Genomic DNA, 7,038 nt, shown 5'->3' with positions numbered 1-7,038 from the left:
GCTGTCCTACTCCCTCTTACTGGTGGCCACACCTACTTAGGGGTCAACACAACATGGGGAACTATTATGGGGTCACGGCATTAGAAAGGTTGAGAACTACTGACTTACAGTAACAACCGGGTTACTAACTTAATGGCCGTCATTCACTTAACAACCGTGCTAGGAAAGATGTAAAGTGGGGCAAAATTCACTTAACAAATGTCTTGCTTAGCAACAGAAATTTTGGGGCCAATTGTGGTTGTAAGTCGAGAACTACTTAGCAGCCTTGGCTGCTAAGCCTATTTATTTAGAGCTCAGCTGAGTTACAGCAAGAAAGCAGGATAACACCCACACCCATCTGAAGCACCTTTTCTGCTCCAGATCCAGCTACCTGCACATCTCTGGAATTTGTGCCTCATCCCGCTTTCCAAGTCCTCCTCCTCCTCCTCCCTCGTTGCAAAAATTAAACCACGGAAGAGTCACGCTAAATTTTCTCAGATTTTTTTTTAATAAACTGAATGGCAACTTGGTGGAAACCACAGACCATGAACGGGGAGGAACACCAGCCAGGTGCAATTTTTGCTGTGTTTTATTTGTCACCTAAGTCCAGTTGCACAATATCTATTGGGCTTATACTTATTTATTTCAGATTTATATTTATTTACATGAAGCATCTTCTGCATATTGAGAGCGGGGATAGAAGGCACGACCCTACGGCAATCCGAAAACCTCTTAAAATCTCAGAATGAAAATAGTAAGGAATGAGACCAAATGAGTTAAGTACGGCTGAAACTGATTCCTGATCATTCTTTTAATAATAATAATAATAATAATGATAAAGTTGGAAGGGACCTTGGAGGTCATCTAGTCCAACCCCCTGCTCAGGCAGGAAACCCTACACCATTTCGGACAAATAACTGTCCAGTCTCTTCTTAAAAACTTCCAGTGTTGGAGCATTCACCGCTTCTGGAGGCAGGTTGTTCCACTGGTTAATTGTTCTAACTGTCAGGAAGTTTCTCCTTAGTTCTAGGTTGCTTCTTTCCTTGATTAGTTTCCACCCGTTGCTTCTTGTCCTGCCTTCAGGGGCTTTGGAAAATAGCTTGACTCCCTCTTCTTTGGGGTAGCCCGATACATTTTGATAAATGTAACGTGTAAATGTGGAGATCCTCTACTTCAATGTTTGTCAACATTGGGAAGTTTAAAGAGAAATGGACTTCAACTCCCAGAATTCCCCAGCCAGCCATGCTAGCTAGGGAATTCTGGGAACTGAACTTCACATGTGCTGGCTGGGGAATTCTGGGAGTTGAAGTCCAGACCTCTTAAAGTTGTCAAGGTTGAGAAAGACGGCTCTATCTGATGGAGAATCGGACCTAGGTCTAGAATTCAGAGAAAACAAAACAAATATTTATAACTACGCTTTAGAAATATCCCAGACATCAGGCATTTTATTCCAGGAAATGGGAAAAGCAGAAGCAAATGTAAAAGAACAAGGACCAACTTCAGGGATTTATGCAAAGGGGGGGGGGGAGACAAGAAAGTCAAGATGGCAGCCAACCACCATTCTGGGTTTTAAATCCATCCTAAAGACCTAACAAGCCAGTTTGGAGGATTGGGGTTGTTGGGAATCCAAGCATGCTGGCTCCGGAATTCCGACAAGTTGAACTCCACACGTGCTGGCTGGGGAATTCTGGGAGTTAAAAATCCACCCATCTTCAGGTTGCTAAGCTCGAGAAACCCTGATTGAGCCACGACCCCAATCCGTTTCATTCGTTGTTGTTTTTTTGTGAATCCAACTAACCCAAAGCGATTTGGTTAGTTTGTGGCGCCAAATCAGGAAAAAAAAAGGTTTCAAGAAGTCAGGACCCGGATCCGCAGCTCGTGGGAACGCGCGACCCGGCGACGAAGAGGCTGGCAAACACCGGGAGAATCCCAGCTCGGCCGATCCGAGGTTGGAACTGCACGTCTGAACGGCTCCAGCTGGTCTGGCTCGCTCCAGCGGCGGCCCCGACCCCAGTCCCTCGCCCACCCGTGTCTAGACGGGCCCCTTCCGCCTTCCCGACGCTGCCCGTTGGCTGGGCTGCCCCGTGGCATTCCGACGTGGCCAGCATCGGAATCCCGGGCAGCTTTTGCAGCGCAGCAGCCGGAGCGAGCGCGCAAGCGAGAGGAGGGCCGCCCAGGAGGAGGCGGCGGCGGCAGCGGCGGGGACGAGGGATCCGGAACAGGCGAACGGGGCGGGCTCCTGCTTCCACCGCCGCCCGCCCGCCAGCCCGCCCCCCCTTCGGTCCAGCCCTTCCCCGAGCGGCGCTCCCTGCCACAGGAAGCCCCGCCAGCGGCCTCCGAGGGCCCTGCAGGGCGAGCCACAAGGCCGAGCAGGTCCAGGTGAGCCCATCCCGCCCGGCGCCCGGCGCTTCTCCCCTTCCACCTCGCCGACTTGGCCGCCGGGGCAAGCCAGGCCGTGGGAACGGGCGCGGGAGAGGCCGCGGGAAAAGGGGACGCGCGTCCTGCTGGCTCCGCCGTGGCGGGTGGGGAGCGGGCATTGTCTGGCCGCGGGGCATTTGCAGCGGGGAAAGAAAGGAGCGAATGCAAGCGGGTCTGGGGGCGCCGGGTTGGTTTGTTTGTTTGAATGCCCCCCCTCCCCTCCCCTCCCCTCCCCTGCCCCGCCTAGCCGGAGTCCCGTGCAGGCTCCAGCTTGCGGGCGCGCTTACTCTCGAGTAAGTCCCGGCTGGAAGGCGACACCCGGGAAAGCGTCGGCTCGGGGTCCAAACCCCGGACTCTGGGAACGAGGGTGCGGGGCTGGCCGCTCGCTCTCGGGGCTTCGGTCCGGGAAGCGTGTGTGTGTGTCTCTCTCTCTGTGTGTGTGTATTTTGCAGGGTTCCGCCCGGCTGGGGCTGGGAAGGGAAGGAAAGAGGGTCTCTGAGCGCGCGCCGAGTGCGTTTTCTTGTCTCCTCTCTGCGGAAAGCCCCACCCACTCCCGACCCCTGTTCTGGGAAATCTAGCCTTGGGGATGACGGGGTGATCTAAATTCTTCCTTTGCGGGCGGGGGCGGGGAGGAGATGGGGGGGAGGAGGATTAAGAACCTGGAGCAGATGTGTTCTGTACATGCTCTTTGTACTCTGGTCTACCAGCTTGAGCGCTGGCATCAAGATCTAGGGTTAACTTGAAAAAAGTATTTTTTTTTTTTTTAAAAAAAGTCCTAATTCCTTTCCATTCTGGGTTTGGCATTTAAGACCAAGAAAGGCAAAGACACCACTGAGTGGTTTTTTTGTTTTTTTTTTAAAAAAAGGGGGGGGGTTCCTGGTTTGTTCCCTAAAGACATAATGGCAAGGTGGGTTCTAGGATCCAAAATACAGGTAGTCCTCGACTTACATCCAAAACTGAGCCCTAAAGGCAGTTTATTAAATGCTTTGGCCCAATTGTTAAGTCAGTAATGCAGTTTGTGCCAAAGGGAAAAATAGTTATGTAGTTCCATAGTTTTCTTCTGCTCAAAGGGTTTCCAGTGCTCAGAGCTACTGGATCCAACTGGCTGTCTTGCTAATAAGCTGGAAGGGACCTTGGAGGTCTTCTAGTCCAGCCCCTTGTTCAGGCAGGAGAACCTATATATCATCTCAGTGGTAAATGTGAAAAATGTCCGTAAGTTGCTTTTCCTGTGCCATTGTAACTCAAAACGGTCACTAAATGAATGGGTGTAAAATCTACCTGCAACCAAGGACAAGATGAGAATATAAAATGCACTAATATAGGGTAGAGTCCTCTGCAGTGTGATAATTGTGTATGTGTGTGTTGAGAGGCAGTAACCAACTTTTTTGTAAAAAAAGAATCTTTTGCATTGCTTCGCATCTTTGAATGATAATCACATCTTTAAAGAAATGCAGATTTACTTTGCAGGCGTTTATGGATTGATGAGAGCAGAACATAAAGTCTTTGTGAGCACCAGCTTGAAATGTGCAATAATGCTAGATTAGCTACTCTCATTTTTCCAGATTCGGGTTAAGCTTTGGATAGAGAAGGGCCCACAACTTGCCTAGGAGCCATCAAATGCTTAGAAAGGACATTCTTTTTTTTTTTTAATCAAATAATTTTATTACCTTTTGCGAAGCATGCACGTTAAAAAAACATTAACGAGAAAGATAAAAAAGGAAAATAGGGATCAAAGTGCGAAAAGGTATAAAGAAATAGAAAGGAAAACAAAAATAGAACATATAGAACACTGTTGTTCGATTCTTAGTTTAAAACTGCAATAAAATTTCCATTTTTCCCCCTCCAAAAAAAAAGAAAAGAAAAGGGGAAATTAAAAGTTGCGGGTTTTTTGGCCACTATTTAAATTTTAACAATCAACATATGCATTTGTCGAAATTGGATTTTTCTCTATTTCCTGCAAAAAGTCCGTAGAGGGCTTCCAATTATAAATGAAATTTCTTCAGTGGTTTTTCTCTCTCCCAAGGGAGGGCCGTTAAATTAGCCATGGTTGCCAAGTCTGCCATCTTTATTAATCATTCCTCTTATTGTGAGAAGATGTTTCTGAGGAGAAATTTCCTGACAGCTGAAACAATTCATCAGTGGAACGGCTTGCCTCCAGAAGTTGTGGGTGCTCCCAACACTGGAGGCTTTTAAAAAGAGATTGGACAAGCATTTGTCTGGAATGGTTTAGGGCAGGGGCAGGAAACCTTGGCTCTTTTATGACTCGTGGACTTCAACTCCCAGAATTCCTGAACCAGCCATGCTGAGGGGAAAGGGAGAGGTTTCCAAGCTGAGCCAGGCTGGCTCAGGAATTCTGGGAGTTGAAGTCCACGAGTCATAAAAGAGCCAAGGTAGCCTACCCCTGGTTTAGGGTTTCCTGCCTAAACGGGGTTGGAGTAGATGACTCCAAGGTCCCTTCCAACTCTATTACAGGTAATCCTTGACTTACAACAGTTTGTTTCGTGACCGTTACAGCAGTACTGAAAAAAGTGGCTTATGACCGTTTTTTTCACACAACCATTGGTCACGTGATCAAAATTCAGACGCTTGGCCACTGACTCATATTTATGACGGTGGCAGTGTCCCAGGGTCTCACGATCCCCCTTTGCAGACCTTGTGACAAGCAAAGTCAATGGGGCAGCCAGATTCACTTAACAACTGTATTACCAACTTAACAACTGCCGTGATTCACTTAACTTAGCAATATACATTTTGGGCTCAAGCTGTGGTCGTAAATTGAGGACCACCTGTATTCTGTTATTCTGATGGTCTGGAGCATTAAAATTCTGTGTAGCTTCTTCAGGCCTGGGATCAGAGTCAAAACAGTCCCTCCCACATGGTTAAAGTTTATCTTTGTGCCTGGTGGTATCCCTTAGCTCATGCAGTAGCTGTTCATTTATTTATGTTTATTGCACCCCCTTTAATCCCAGAACAAGCCTTCTATCACAGTCTTTATCCAGCCCATTTCCCAGGGCAGGGTCTTGTTTCAGGACGTTTATAGGAATGTTCTAACTAAATAGATAAATTGTAGAACAAAACTAGATGCTCTGAAGCTGATAACATCAGAAATACAGGCCTTACAGCTTAGAGGCCCAAAAGACTCTCCTGTGTTGTCCAGAGGTGCTATTATTATTATTTATTATGGTTGATCGCACAGTAAGATGTTTAGATTGGATTTAGCATTTTTATCTACTTATTGAGTCCTTCCCAAGGACCTGGGATAGGCAGATGGGGATGGTGGATGGTGTTTAAAGTCTTTGTGGCAGGAGGTCAGTTGTTCCCGGCAAAGCTGCCTTTTGCAATTGACTGATGATGATTGTGTCAATGCCGACAAGTGGTGCTCCACAGTTATTTTGGGATCGCCCCCAAAGGCATCTTTTAACTAATATTGGGATTAATTTTGCTTTCCCTTGCCACAGTCTTTCTGTTTTTTTATTATTATCGCCACTTTTCTTTGCCATCCCTCTCGCGGTTCAAAGGAGCTCTGAGCTACAATAGCATTACCTGCGTTTTCCCCCAACTGTCCACCCCATTGGCAGGACAGATTCTCCCGTTTCCTCATCCCTGTGACTATCCTGGGACAAGCCTATGTGTGCCAGACATTTTTCTATCCAGGGAGGCCAAACAGGCCTCTATAGCCGGTGAGGTCAGTGACAGGGTACATGCCAAGAGACGTGTGGTTTGGGGGGAAGGGGCAGGAAAGGCCAAACTTTCTCTCTCTCTCTCTCTCTCTCTCTCTCTCTCTCTCTCTCTTCCTCCCTCCCTCCCTCCTTCTGTTTTTCAGCTTGCTGCTTGCTGCCATATCCTCTCCCCCTTAATGCCGTGAGGCCATACCATATGTTTTCTACCAGCAGACCATAACCCCCCCTTCTCCCACCCACCCCCCATTTAATCTCCATCACGATTAGCAGTGCTCTGTGTTGTGCTTCTTGGCTACAGGACAGGATGACCACATTTGCAGAAGAAAGTTTGCTTCTTTTTAACACAGCTTATTTTGGATGCTTCTGAACCTTGGCAAGGTCCATTCCCAGAATTCCCCATTTTGCATAGGACCCTAAGGCTCTCTCTCTCTCTCCAGTTGAGCCTTGTAAAGAGATCACAGTTACAAATCCCTTTTTTGTTTTTAGTTTTTTAATGTTCTAGACCTGAGTTCCCCAACCTTGGTAATGTTTAAGATGTGTGGGACTTCAACTCCCAGAATCCCTCGTTTTGCACAGGACCCAAGGCCCACCTGTTGAGTGTAGATGTAAAAATGTTGCTCCGAGTAAAAGAAAGGGAGAAAGAAGGGAGGGGAAGTTAGCACGCTCGCCTTACTTGTAATAATTAGGTGGTATGATGACTCCAACAGGAAATTACACTGGTTTCATTTCTTTGCACCTGATTTGACTTGGGTTTAGAAAAAAAAAAAAAGTTCTTTCTTGCTCTTTTCAAAAAATCCTTTGCTATAAAGGGATTGTCACCAGAGGAGCTGAAGAAACTGGAAAATGAGAGAGGTGACTTTTTAAAAAATTGAATTTACATGTTTTGATGGCCACAGGAAATAGGTGCATCCTAGTTGCTGTAACTTTTTATTGCATTGTTAAAAAAAAGCCGAAATGTTTG

At 47.1% G+C, this 7,038-nt stretch overlaps 1 protein-coding gene across 6 annotated transcripts in view; it reads left to right on the top strand.

The window, feature by feature from the left end:
* Positions 1 to 2,213: 2,213 nt before the first annotated feature.
* Positions 2,214 to 7,038, top strand: part of ARHGEF1 (Rho guanine nucleotide exchange factor 1) — a 58,713-nt gene continuing 53,888 nt past the window's right edge. For 4 of the 6 annotated variants that reach the window (XM_039352187.1, XM_039352186.1, XM_039352185.1 and 1 more), the window contains exon 1: positions 2,214 to 2,358. The gene's annotated coding sequence lies outside the window, so the exon portion shown is untranslated. The remainder of the gene's footprint in view (positions 2,359 to 7,038) is intronic. The other 2 variants (XM_039352189.1, XM_039352188.1) reach the window with 1 other exon arrangement.

This window comes from Crotalus tigris, unplaced genomic scaffold (assembly GCF_016545835.1).
Source record: "Crotalus tigris isolate CLP2741 ecotype Arizona unplaced genomic scaffold, ASM1654583v1 scf7180000018413.2111637, whole genome shotgun sequence".
Lineage (NCBI taxonomy): Eukaryota > Metazoa > Chordata > Lepidosauria > Squamata > Viperidae > Crotalus > Crotalus tigris.
The sequence above is the reverse complement of the archived record's forward strand: the minus strand, read 5'-3'. Positions and strand labels throughout refer to the sequence as shown.